This window comes from Manis javanica, chromosome 6 (genome assembly GCF_040802235.1).
Source record: "Manis javanica isolate MJ-LG chromosome 6, MJ_LKY, whole genome shotgun sequence".
NCBI classification, from domain to species: domain Eukaryota; kingdom Metazoa; phylum Chordata; class Mammalia; order Pholidota; family Manidae; genus Manis; species Manis javanica.
The window spans coordinates 128,865,041-128,879,906 of record NC_133161.1 but is presented as its reverse complement, the minus strand read 5'-3'; the positions used below and the strand labels follow the sequence as shown (position 1 = coordinate 128,879,906).

The 14,866-nt window shown below is 45.1% G+C and overlaps 1 protein-coding gene across 1 annotated transcript in view; it reads left to right on the top strand.

The window, feature by feature from the left end:
* Positions 1 to 14,866, top strand: part of LOC118971619 (uncharacterized) — a 605,019-nt gene that overhangs the window by 568,304 nt on the left and 21,849 nt on the right. The window lies entirely within an intron of this gene.

The following is a 14,866-nucleotide window of genomic DNA, read 5'->3' as shown; positions in this document are numbered from 1 at the left end:
GACACCTAGATCCTGGAAGCACAGAGAGACACTAACAAAAGGAACCCAAGGAAGGCAATACCAAGACATATAATAATTAAAGTGGCAAAGATTAAGGATAAAGAGAGAGTACTGAAAGCAGCAAGAGAGAGTCAGACAGCTACCTATAAGGTAAACCACATAAGGCTTTCAGCAGACTTCTCAGCAGAAACTTTACAGAGCAGAAGGGACTGTCATGAAATATTTAATGTATTGAAACAGAAGGACCTTCAACCAAGAATCTTCTACTCAGCAAGGTTATCATTCAAAATTGAAGGAGAGACAAAAAATTTCCCAGATAAAAGGCTGAAGGAATTCACCACCACTAAACTGGCATTACAGGATATGTTAAAGGGACTTCTGTAGATGGAAATATTCTTAAGCCTAAATATTTTTCACTGGTGAAAATTAACCCACAGTAAAGGTAGTACAGCAATTACTTACCAAGTAAGTATGAAATTAAAATAAAAGTAGTAAAACCAACTATACACAACATCAACCAAGAGATAAACAAAAAATACAGATTATGACATGTAATACATAAAATGTGGAGGAGCAAGAATTTTAAAAAGTGTTCTTAGATTTGTTTGAAATAGAGTGATCATCAACTTAATATGGACTGTTAGATATTTAGGAAACTATCCATGAACCTTATGGTAACTAGAAACCAGAAGCCTATAATAGATACACACAAAAAATTTTAATACAAAAATCCAAAATCCAACCACAACACTAAAGAAAACCATAAAAAAACAAAAAAAAGTGTGTAAGAGAGGAAGAAAGAAACAGAAAAGAAACACAAAACAAACAGAAAACAATTAATAAAATTGCAGTACATACATACCTACCAATAATTACTTTAAGTGTAAATTGAATGAATGCACTAATCAAAAGAAATAGAGTGGCAGAATGAAGAAACAAAACCCACCTATATGCTGCCTACAAAAGACTCACTTAAGACCTAAAGTCATAAACAGACTCAAAGTGGGGGGATGGAAGAAGATATTTCATGCAAATAAATAGGGAGAAAAAAGCAAGAGTAGCAGTACATATATCAGACAAAATAGACTTCAAAGAAAGCCACAAGAGACAAAGGACATTACATAATAATGAAGGGATCATCCCCCAAAGAGGATATAACAATTATAAACATCTATGCACTCAACATAGGAGAAATTAAATATGTAAAACGAATACTAACAGAATTAAAGGGGGGAAATAGGTGCAACACATTCATATTAGGGGACTTCAACATGCAACTTACATCAATGGACAGATCAACCAGACAAAATTAAGGAAACAGGGCACTGAACAATAGATCAGATGGACTTAACAGATATCTACAGAACATTCTACCCCAAAGCAGCAAGATACATGCTTTTTCCAAGTGTACATGGAATATTTTCCAGAATAGATCACATGCTAGGCTACAAAAAGAGCCTCAATTAATTAAAAAAGATTGAAACTGTATCAAACAACTTCTCAGACCACAATGGCGTGAAACTAGAAATAAATCACAAGAGGAAAACAACAACAAAAAACCCACAAACACATGAAGGGTAAATAACATACTTCTAAATAATCAATGGATCAATGAACAAATCAAAGTAGAAATCAAGCAATACATGGAGACAAATGAAAACAAAAATACAAGTTCAAAATTTGTGGGATGCTACAAAAGTGATTCTAATTGGGAAGTACATAGCATACTACCTCAGGAAACAAGAACATTCCCAAAGAAAAAGACAAAACTCACAACTAAAGAAACTAGAAATAGAAGAACAAATGAAACCCAAGTTAATAGAAGGAGGGAGATTATAAAGAACAGAGCAGAAATAAATAAAACAGAGAAGAATAAAACATTAGAAAAAATCAGTGAAATCAAGGGCTCATTCTTTGAGAAAATAAACAAAATAAACAAACCCTTAGACAGAATTGTCAAGAAAAAAAGAGGGAGGACACAAATAAATGAAACCAGAACTGAAAAATGAATACTCACAATGGATACCACAGAAATACAAAGAATTGTTAGAGAATTCTAGGAAAAATTATATGCCAATAAATCAGACAACTAGAAGAAATGCACAAATTTCTAGAAAAGTGTAATCTTCCAAGATTGATCTAGGAATAAGAAAATCTGAGCAGACTAATTACCAGTAACAAAATAGAATTGGTAATCAAAAAACTCTCAACAAACAAAAATCCCACACCAGATGGTTTCACAGCTGAATTCTACCAAACATTTAAAGAAGAGCTAATACCCAGCCTTCTTAAAGTATTCCAAAAAGCAGAAAAGGAGAGACTACTTCTAAACTCATTCTATGAGGCCAGCATCACTCTAATACCCAAACTATATAAAGATACTACAAAAAAAGAAAACTACAGACCAATATCCCTGATGAACATAGATGCAAAAATCCTCAACAAATTATTAGCAAACTGAATTAAAAAATACATGAAAAGGATCATCCATCATGACTACATGGGATTTATTACAAGGATGCAAGGGTGGTACAATATTCATAAATCTATCAATATCATACACCATATCAATAAAAAGGATAAAAACCATACAATCATCTCAATAGATGCTGAAAAAGTATTTGACAAAATTCAACATCTATTCATGGTAAAACTGTAAATAAAATGGGTATAGAAGGTATATACCTCAACATAATAAAGACTATATATGACAAACCCACAGCTAACAACATCTTGAATAGCAAAAAGCTGAAATCTTTTCCTCTAAGATCAGGAACAAAACAAGGATGCCCACTCTCACCACTTTTATTCAACAAAGTACTACTGGAAGTCCAAGCCACAGCAATCAGACAAGATAAAGAGGTAAAAGGCATCCAAATTGGTCAAACTTTCACTATACTGTATATAGAAAGCCCCAAATAATCCATTGAAAAACTGTTAGAGCTAATAACTGAATGCAGCAAAATTATAGGATACAAAATTAATACACAGAAATCTGTTGCATGCCTGTATACTATCAACAAAATAGGAAAAAGAGAAATCAGGAAAACAATTCCATTTATAACTACATCTAAAAGAATAAGATACCTAAGAATAAACCTAACCAAGGCAGTGAAAGACCTGTTCTCTGAAAACTATAAGATACTCATGAGAGAAATTAAAGAACACACAAATAAATGGAAATCTATCCCATTCTCATGGATAGGAAGAATTAATAATGTCAAAATGGCCATCCTGCCTAAAGCAATTTACAGATTCAGTGCAATCCATATCAAAATACCAATAGCATTTTTCCATGAAATAGAGTAAGTAATCCTAAAATTCACATGTAACTGCAACAGACCCCAAATAGCCAAAGCAATTCTGACAAAAAAGAATAAAGCTGGAGGTATTACACTCTCTGACTTCAAGCTATTCTAAAAAGCTACAGTAATCAAAACAGTATGATACTGGCACAAGAACAGACCCATAGATTAATGGAATAGAATAGAGAGCCCAGATATAAACCCAAGCATATATGGTAAATTAATATATAAAAAGGAGCCATACAATGGGGAAAAGACAGTGTCTTCAATAAATGGTGTTAGGAAAACTAGGCAGCTACATGCAAGAAAATGAAACTGGATTACTGTCTAACTGCATACACAAAAGTAAATTAAAAATGGATAAAAGACCTAAATATAAGACTTGAAACCATGACACTCTTAGAAGAAAACATATGCAAAAATCTCTTGAACATAAACACAAGCAATTTTTTCCTGGACACATCTCCTTGGGCAAGAGAAACAAAATAAAAAATGAACAAGTAAGACTACATCAAACAAAATTTTTGTATAGCAAAGGAAACCATCAACAGAAAAAGGCACCCACAGTATGGGAGAATATATTCATGAATCATTTATCTGATAAAGGGTTAACATCCAAAATACATAAAGAACTAATGTGACTCAATGCCAAAAATGGGCAGAGGACCTGAACAGACATTTTTCCAAAGAAGAAATACAGAGGGCCAACAGGCATATGAAAAGATGCTCTACGTTGCTAATTAAACCAAAATGAGATATCACTTCACACCAGTTAGAATGGCCTCAATCAAAAGACAATAAATAGGAAGTATTGGTGAGGATATGGAGAAAAGGGAACTGTCCTATCCTGTTGGTGGGAATGTAAATTGGTGCAGCCACTGTGGAAAGCAGTATGGAGGTTCCTCAAAGAACTAAAAATAGAAATATCATATGACATAGTCACCACATTTCCAGGAATTTACCCAGGGAAAACAATATCCCTGATTTGAAAAGATACATGTACTCCTATATTTATTACCATATTATTTACAATATCTAAGATATGGAAACAACCAAAGTGTCCATCAGTAGAGGTGGTACATATACACAATGGAATATTATTCAGTTATAAAAAAGAAATAAATCTTGCCATTTGTGACAACATGAATGGACCTAGAGGATATCATGCTAAGTGAAATAAGCCAGGTGAAGAAAGACAAACACCAAATGATTTCATTTATTTGTGGAACCTAAAAACAAAACAAAACAAAAATGAACGAAATAGTAGTAGATTCATGTGACTGACAGTGAGTGGGAGGGGACAGTGGAGGGAATAAAGGAGCATAGAAATTCTCAATCATAATGTAAATTGATCATGGGGATGGTAGTACAGCATGGAGAATATAGCCAGTGATTCTCTAGCACCTTCCCATGTTGACAGATAGTCACTGCGCTAGTAGGGTTGTGGACTTAATAATACAGTTAACTGTTGAACCACTGTGTTGTATACTTGAAACCAATATAAGATGGTATATCAACTATGCTTCAATTTTTAAAAAATAGAAAAAAACACATACTTGACTTTAGGATATATGAAACATCCTCAAAATTCAATGCTATGAATACAAATAACACGATAAATATTTTCTTTATCAAGGAAGATATATCAGTAACAAAAATGTTCAACATCATTACACATTAAGGAAATGTAAATTGAAACCAAAATAAGAAACTCCTACACATCCATTAGAATGATCAAAATTTGAAAGACTGGTGAAACCAAGTTTTGGCAAGAATGTGGAGCTAGAACTTTCATACATTACTGGTGGAAATGCAGAATGGGATAGTACTTTGATAATGATTTGTCAGTTTATACAATGTTCAGATTACACTTACCATATGACCCAGCACCCCACTCCTATGTATTTATCCAAGAGAAATTAAAATGGATACACACACAGATACTTCCACTGGAATGTCTGCAGCAGCTTTATTTATAATAGCCTCAAACTGCAAAAAACAGAATAAACTGTCACATATCAGTACAAAGACACACTACTCAACAATGAAAATGAATGACCAGCCATGTACATAACATCATGAATGAATATCAAAAGCCATATGCTAAGTGAAAGAAGATGGATGCAAAAGACTGCATGAATTCTGGAAAAGAAAAGACACAGTGACAGAAAAGGAAATATGGGTGTCAATTCCCAGGGATCATGGGGGCTGGACTAAAATGGACATAAGGAAAATCTTCTATAAATGATTGTGGTGATAGATATTCTACTATGCATACTTGTCAAAATGCATCAAAATTGTATACTTTAAGTTGATAACTCTTATTGAATGTAAATTATACGTTAATAAAACTGATTAAACAGCAATGACAGCAACTGAATACAGAAGTGAAGTAAAGCGCAAGCACGTTGTTCTGAGGGAAGCCTGCCATGTACTGGAGCAGAGCAAAATAACCAGCCCTTTATTCACAGAGATCCCAGTGAGGGAAAGCGGGTGTAGTCACAGAACACACAGCCGTTCTCTTTTTGAAGCCGAAGGAGGCGATGTAAAGCGGTCTTTCCTGAGCAGGGCTCCCTGAAACAGACTTCCTCCTGCCTGGGCAAATACGGGTAGAGCTCGGTGTAAAGCCCTTTGCGTTAGAGCACCAGCCTTGGCCAGTGGGTGGGGGTGTCTGGAGGCAGCACCCCGAGGGAGAGTGTGCTGGGCGCCAGGCGGGGAGCACAGGCCAGCAGGGTGGGGCTGGGGCTGGCAGTCACGTCCCTGAGGCGGGTGTCAGGTGAGTCTGACCACAGATGTAGATATTAGACTCTCATTTATGTAAAATCAGGATTCTCTTTCCAGACATAAAGTAACTCAGTACAGATTTAGGAGATACTGAATTTTTGTTTAATTACCTTAATCCACGTGCCAGGTAAAGCCTTAAGTCCCACTCTGGCTTCCAAGTGCTGTCTTCACTGTTCTCAGATCTACCTGCCTGGCAACAGGTATACACATCTGAGTATTATGTTGGATTTGTTTTGTTTTTGTTTTCTGGAGAAAATGGAACAACCCATTTATTCTCACTTCTCTTGCAAAGTGTATGTTATCTTCCTCGTAAACACCACTTTCTGGCTCATTCCAGCCAGTGAGGACTTTCCCTACCATTATAACACACGGAGGACCATCACTGGACAACAAGAAATCCTGTTATTTATTGAGAGAAATATGAAATGAAGGGATGAGGACACATTTAAAAGATGTAAAGAGAAGTGGAATGTGCTTCCTCACCTCAAGGGTACATTTTAAAGCCTCCAGCTTCAGCTCTCAATTAACAGATCCACAATTCAATTCCCAAGCCAGACTTTCCTCTGGTCGGGTCAGGCAGAATTATCACAAGTGCTGAGATGAGTTGTTTTAAAAAGTCTCTCAACCAAGGAATAACTTCTGTTGATGTAGTAACCGGCTCTGGAGGGTCAGAGGCACTGAGGACAGGTTGCTCCATTTTCAAAGGAGGGCATGTTTATGGGGCTCTGCACCACTCCAGGCAAAGGGGGAATTCGTTTAATGAGGATTCTCTGTCTGGAGTTGAAATGAGGCTCCATCAAAGCCAGTTGTGTTTGGGTACAGACTATAGTCTACTGCAAATTCAAGGGTTCCGGGTCCAATTCAGACAAAGCTGTTTGAGAAGTGCTTTACAAAATTAAATATAGCTTTTTCTTCATCTCTCTTCCCTTATTGAATGAGCACATACACCACTGGATCCACTGATGTGTGTGCATCTTCACACACACACAGCATGCTCATCAAAGTCAAGGCACTGGGACAAGCTCTGGCAGCTTATGTCACTTCAAATAGAATACAGCCTGGCACATGCTAAATAATTGCTAACCTGCATTATGACTGCATATACACAAGCACACACAAGAATACACAGGCCATACAAATGCACACTTGGTTGTCAACATCACTGCGTGTGTGCTCACACACATGCACAGTGTGGGAAGAGTCTTTGACCCATCTGGACATACAAAGATGTATACCTTCCTGGCCCAAGTGTGTGAACTCAGATGCACACAACCACACACAGGTGTGTCACTCCCAGGCCAGGGTCAGCACGATGGCCCCCCACGACCTCACAGCACCTATTTGCATGCTTGACTTGCCCTTGCCTGTCCTTAGAACCTCTGAGATGCACGTGGGCAGGACTCCGCAAGGCCCGTGCCCACCCTGTCATGGGCTGTGCCCCTACCACTCAGAGGGCAGCATGCCTCCACACTCCAAAGTATTCTGCCCAGAGTCTTGGCAGCCTGCCCTCCCCAGCAGCCTGTAGGGATAAGAGTCTACACAGAGCACCTCTGGTTTCAGGGGAGCCCTGGCCCAGGAAAAGCCTTCCAGTGTTCCCCATCCTGCCAGTATAAAGTCTAAACCCCTTTGAACTGTGTGCAGGGTCAGACACGAGTGGCCCTCAGCTTGGGCCGCAGCCCCACCGCCTCCACTGTGAACTGCCTCCAGAAGCACCTCCTGCTGTCACAGGCTGCAGGGCCTTCTTTACGCCTTCCCCACCCCAGCAAGCTCCTCCGGGGTCCTCAAAATCTGACTCAAACATCAAAGCCTATCTAAATAGACCCCAGAATGCAGTTTCCTTCTCTGTGCCCTGCCTGGCCCGGTGCCGTGGTATGGCTTGTGCAGCCTTGAGAAGATTCTGCTGGGGTCAAGCCCACCTTCTCCCACTAGCCTGCTCTGTCCCAAATCCTCTGGCCCTATAGGTCCTCCCACCTCGCTTTCCACCCTCTGTCCTTTACTCAGGGCCCATTCACATCAGTCTCCATCCTGGGCCTCAAATAGACCAAACCTGTTTCTGCCTTTGGGCCTTTGCACTGCCCCTCATCCTTCAAGTCTCAGCTCAAATGCCCCTTCACAGGGGTCTCTGGACACCCCCTTGTCCTGCCACTCTGTTAGTCATGCTTTGTATTTTCTTTGCAGCTCATCCACAGTGTACAATTGCCCCCATTCAACTGCTTCCCAGTTCTCACCTGTGCCCCCACTTAGAATGTCAGCCTGCCAGCCTCATGCTCTTTCAGCCACATGGAACTGTTTCCCCATCAGGCCCAGACTTTCTGAAGGACAAGGACTGTGGTTAATATTCACAGCTCTTTCCTTGGTATCTGACTCTCCAGGGGCAATAGGAGCTTTTGATGTCATTCAAACAAGGCCTCTGCCCCCTCGGGTAAGGCTGAGGACACAGAGCTGCTCGGTTTGAAGCCCCCCCCAACACACGCACACACCTACACATGCACCCAGGCACCTCACGCTCTCTGGCTAGTTTGGGGCCCCTCTAGAATCACTACAGCTCTCATGAGCTGAATGTGAAAAACACCCCACTAGGGAGTTGGCTGAAGCATGTAGCTGGGATCTGACATTTGTGTCCCCCAAAGTCCATCTATGAAATCATAGTTCCCAATTTGATGACATTAGCAGGTGGGGCTTTGGGAGGCGATCAGGTCATGAGGGTGGAGCCCTCGTGGATTGGATTAGTGCTGTTTAAGAGGCTCCCCCGTGGTTCCCCTTACCTTCCTTCCACGTGAGGACACAGCCCGAAGTTTGCAGACTGCCACCTGGAAGGCAGCCCACGCCAGAGCCCAGCCAGGCTGGCACCCTGATCTCGGACTTCCAGACTCCAGCGGTGGGAGGAAAAGATTTCTGTTGCTTACTGGGCACCCGGGCTGCGGAACTTGCTGAGTCGCCCAAAGGGGCCAAGGCACGTGTGTTCCTTGTTCTAAGTTCTGGGCTCTCCAGGTGAGGAAAAGGCAAACAGCTACGGTGACTGATGCCTGGGGAGAGTCACACACGCCGGAGGCCTTCACACCCGCTCCCTCTATAGACGGGAGGCTGTGGGAGTCAGGAAGCTGGAGGCCTCACGGAGACCAACAAAGGGACGCTCACGGGGAATCACGTCTCACTGTGCACGGCGAGATCGGCCAGGGGCTCCTTCATCCGCCTGTGGCAGACGGTGCCTTCTGAGAAGCCTGAGCCACCGCGTTAGAGACAGACTCGCAGAGAAAGGGGTCTGGGCTACTCCCTGCGTCCGTCAGGGTCCTCCAGAGACACAGAACCAACAGCATGGGTATAGAGACAGAAATTTATTTTAGGAATTATCTCACATGAATAAGCATAGAACAAATATCCGTAAGGAGGCTGGCCATTCCAAAATCTGCAGGGTGGGCCAGAAGGAAAGAGCCAAATTTGCAGTTTATCTCTGAAGCCTGTCTACTGGAGAATTCCCTCTTCCTCTGGGGATGTCAGCCTTTTGTTCTATCCAGGCCTTCATCTGATTGGATGAGGCCCACCCATTCCTGGAGAGCAATCTACTTTACTCAAAGTCCACTGATTTAACTGTTAATATTGTTCAAAAACACCCTCACAGACACATCCAGATTAATGTATTTTTTTATAATCAAAGTATTGTTGATATACAATCATACACTGATTTAAAGTATACAGCACAGTGATTCAACCCATATTATTAAATCATCTGTATTAATGTTTGACCAGACATCTGGGCACCATGGCCAGCCACATGGACACATGAAGCAAAATCTGAGCCACAGATTGCGGCTGGTCAGAGCTCAGGGCAACAGACAGGGCAAAGCCCCAAGACACAGGGATCGCGCTCTGCATCCCCTGTTCCCAGGCGGTATCTCAGGGGGAGCATGAAGCTGGCCACAGCTGTAGAGCTCCTCTAACTTCTGCACCTAATGAACCTCCAAAGCTCCTGCCAGCCGAGCTACTGCTCCCAACCAGGAACGGCAGAGCCCATCTTCAGCACTTCCTCTGCAGCCACAGTGCAGCTGGACAGGCAGCCGGCCAGCCCTCAGACAGCAGCGCTCTCCTCCCAGCAGCTCTGACATCCCTGCTGGTGCACAGGGCCCCTCCCCCTGACCTGCTCCCTGCTTCCCAGGGTGACTGCATGCTCTCTCTGCCCCAGGGCCCTCACCTACCACACTGCACCCCTGTCTCCATCACTTCCCCCGCCCCCTTCCCTTCCAGCCCCTCCACGCCCCTTCCTCTCTTCTCCACTGCTGTTCCCATCCCTCTCCCCTCCTCCCTTCCCCTCACCAGCCTGACCCTCCTCCCTTCCCAGCCGCTCTCCCCATTTACCCACCTTCCTCTCCCACCAGCCATCCACCCACTGCTGCCCTCCATCACTGAGCTCCTAACCCCTGACCCCTCCCATAGGACCAGCAGCTGGGTTGGTCCCTGAAGGCATGCCCTGAGAGGCTAGGAGTCTGGGGCCCACTTCGGACCCACTTGCCGTGTTCTCCTCGGTTCTCCTCACATCCGTGAGCCAGCCTCTCCTGCAAGTGCACATCTGCTGACAGAAAGTGACGGCAGTCACACATCCCTGGGCTGAAGCACCAGTGGTCACCCAGTATGAGATGTCCAGTGGCCATGAGCTTAGTGTGGAGGCAGCGTCCTATGTAGGTAAGGTGCCTTCTGGGGTGAGATGGCCTAGGCTCACATCCCAGGCCTCCCGATTGTTAGCTGCAGGAGCTTGGGGGGCAGTGTAGCCCCTGCTTTAGTGTCTGCAAAATAGAAATGTGACAATGTGTGGCCCACAGCCTCTCAGGAGGCTTAGATACATGGATGCCTGGGAAGCAAAGGGGCCAGCACAGAAGAGCTCTGCCCACGCCCTGCTGTGTGGGCCTGGTTCAGCCTCGGGCACCAAGGGGCATTGTTCACGTACGAGGACACTGTAGGAGGAGTGGGGAAGTCCTGGCCACCAGGAATGGCGTCCCCTCAGCCTCTTCCTAACAGGAAACAAGGAGTCCTGACCCTCCCTCACCTAGATGGGGATGGGGCTGACTTCCTTTCTCCTCCCAAATTGCCAGGCGAGCTCCATTCCTCCTGCTCTTTCCCTCCTGATGTAAAACCAAACATTTGCCCTGTGCTGTGTGTGTTGCAGGATATCCCATGCGTCTCACTTAGCGCACACAGAACCCTGCCGCACAGGATGTCCTCCATGAGAGAGCGACAGTGAAATCCAAAGCATGAACTCGGAACTACGAAGCCGGCTTTGTCAAGGCTGCAGACCTAGAGGATGTGACCATCTCCGGGATGGCAGGGAAGGTCCCCCTGGGCCTCCAGATGCCTGACCTCCAGCAGAGGCTGGGACCAGGCTGGAGTTGCTGGAGGCTGACTGATGCTAACCAACCACCACCACTGGGCAGAAATAGATTTCACCAGGTGTGGGACACGAGTTACACAGGGAAACATTCTTCTCAGCAAAGAACAAATGGTAAAGAAACATATCCAAGAAAGAAAGAAAAACATATGGCAATAGAGAAGGAATTCTGCGGGCTCAGAGGAGAAGATTGCTTTAGTTATCAGGAGAACTCAGCAAGACACTAAGAGCCCTTGCTTGTGGGGTGTTGCCAACCCTGCCTGGTTTACACCAGGATCCTTTTAAGAAACAAAGCCAGAAATGGGGAAGGAGAGATCTCAGGCCCCAAACACTCTTCCCTTATCATCTGCCCCCCAGTCCACTGGTAAGGAGTCGGGGACCCTTGCCCTCTCCCAGGCTGAGGTCACCTGAGGCCTCAGCCCTGCCTGCCTCACCAACCTCATGTGGCACCCCCCTATTTATGATGCCTCAACTAACAAGCACAAAGGGGGCAGGGCTGGGAGCAGAAAATGCAGCCTTGATTGGCCTTTGTGCTGTGGCCCTGGGTTGAAATTACTCTGTAGGTGAACTTCAGTCTTTTCAAAAAACAAATTTCAAATCACTTGTTGTCGAGACCATATTTCAAATTATGTGTCTTTCTGGTTCTTAATTATTTCAGGGAACCAAGGACATAATTATGAAGGCCAGTTAATGTCCTCAAGTATGCATGTGTGTATGTGTGCATGCAGGCCTATGTGTATATATGTGTGCATGTAGGTATGTGTGTGTCTAAGTCTGTGTGTGCATGAACATGCTTGAGTTAGGTGTGTGTGTGCATGTGTCTGTTTGCTTAGATAACTCTTTTCCATCTCTTACATGCATGGTAGGTAGACATCCATGTCACCCAAGCCTCCAGGAAGGGCCAGCTCTTGGCCAGCAGACCTGGTGTGAGGGGCAGTGGTAGGGGTCTACAGCAGAGGTCCCTTGTCTCAGACTCAAACACCGTGCACTGTAAACAGAGTCTGCACACCAAAACAGGTCATCAATGGGCTCTGAGAGGACAAGAGGCCTTCAAGGAGGCCAGGAACTTCAGCTCCTAGCATGCCCCATAGCATAGAACTGCCTCCACAGACACAGACAGCCTGCCTGCGAGTCCAGTGTGGACAGGGCAGGATTAGGCTCCTTGCCAGCCTGCCTCCCCCTATCATGTCTGTCCATCCCCCACACCTGTGAGTGTGCTTCCAGCTGCAAGTGTGGAGATATCCACTAGCTGGGACACCATTGTAAGGACAGTCACTTCCTCAGGTTCTAACTACAAGTCTGGATGCAGAGCGGTGCCTGCTCAGGTCAGCAGAGCAGGGGGACAATGACATCAAGGACTTCCCTCATGGCATCTTTCCAGCTCGCATCCTCACAGACTGCAGACATCCCTCTTCCTGTTTGCAGAATGGCAGTAGCAGGTCCCAGCCTGAAATGTAGGCATGACCTTGTCATGAAACAAAGAAGTGGGGCATTTTCTTCCCTCCAAGTGTTCACCAAGGAGGAAAAACTTTGTCCCAAACTCTGCATCTGACTTTGCCTCAAGCTTTTTGGAAAAGATTGGGTCACAGTCCCATGAACTAGTCAGAAAACAAACTGGAAGAGCACATGTCTGACCTCTTCAGCCCCCTGTGGAGTGATGGGGAGATCATTTAGGGAAGCAGACACCCATATGTGTAGGGGGCAGCTGTACCCCAACACACCAGCCATCACACATGCTGGTCCCTCTGTCCTTATTGCCTTCCCCTCCCCAATCCCATCTTTGCTTACAAACTCCTACTGGATCTAGAAAGTTCCCTCACCACCCCCTGAACATCATGGACTACCCATGTAGTAGAGTTGCTTTATTAAATCCGGGCCTGAAAATTCCATCTTGTTACTGTCCACATCTGCTCTGCTAACATGAGCTCCCTGACCCCAGGGACCGTGCCTTACTTGTCTGTATGCTCCAGACTCCTCCTCTCTGGCCCCCACTGAACCCCACACCCAGCTGGTCAGCTTATAGTCGTAACTCCGGGGGAAATATATTTATCTGTTTCTCTAGACAGTGGAAAGGGTTATCAAGGAGAGAGACTTCGGCAGGTGAGAGACACACTTCCCCATCACTTGGAGGAGCTGAGCAATGACCTATGGGATGCCCTTAAGGGAGAGGGACAGTTATTGAGAAGACAGGTTGCGCTCCTGGGAGATGCATTAGCAGCAAGGAAGGAGGCAGCAGAATCCGTGTTGCAGGAGGCCTTGCGGGAGGGGGAGGAAAGAGCCCTTCAGCCCCGGAGATGGCAGAGGAGCTGTCCTTGGAGGATGAGGGATGCGGCTGAGGGCCAGTCTGTTGCCAAGGCCACCACCAGAGGCACCAGCCTCTCCCATATTAAAGGCCCACCTGATTGTAATTAAGAAAATAAAAACTCAACAGCCATGGGCTCCTCAGGGGAAGAGCCTGCCCCTCCCCAGGTTGTAGGGCACTCCATGCTCCGCTCCTACCCAAGATGAGCTGGTGGACGTGAGCTTCCAGTTTCAGCAGAAGCTTTCGGAACCTCTGCCTCCATGGCTTTTGTGTGTCTGGGATATGGGGTTGGAAAACATTGTTATGCTGGGTTCTGAAATGGGTGGACTGGCTTCCCTGATGACTCACCCTTCCCTCCAGCAGCAGTGGCCAAGTGCCCCTCACACCTCAGGGAATCAGGCCCTTCTGGACTGGCTGACAGCAGCCATGAGGGCAATTTGGCCTAATCAGGGTGATATACCGTACTTAAACACCAGCTGGGAAACATATGTGGAACTACAGCACGTATTACGGGAGTTGGACATGAAAAATATCATCTATAATATGGACCCCCAGGGCCCCAGTGAGGAGCTGTTCACTGTAGGAATGAGAAACCTGGTGCTGCATGCAGCTCCCCCATCTCTCTTTGGGTCCCTAGTGACTATTCTTGCCCCCGCCCCCCACCAGGTCAACCCGTAAGTGAGGCTACTTGTACTTTAGAAGATCTGGGGGAGGTTGAAACAATAAGGGCACAGAGGAAAGTATGGGCTACAACTGAAAGGAGATGTGCAAAGGGCCCTGTGAAGGTCTCAAGGACACAGATGTGGGGTGATTTGATAAAGGCTGAGGTAGTGAAAGAAAAACTTGATGGGTAGTCAAATAAGATCTTGTTAGAAGTGTGGCACCAATTAAAGCCAGAGCAGCAGTTCCAGCCGCTGAGGTCCAGGACACGGAAGCAGCATGCAAAGCCCCATATCTGGCCTGTGTCCTTGCAAGACTCCTGGGGGGCAGTACTCAGGATTTGTCTCTCCCCCCCCCACAGGATGATGATTGGGTTTCATGGCTTGACTGAGGTGGGGGTCAAGGCCCCCACTTTGGGGGATGTGGTGGCAACCAGAG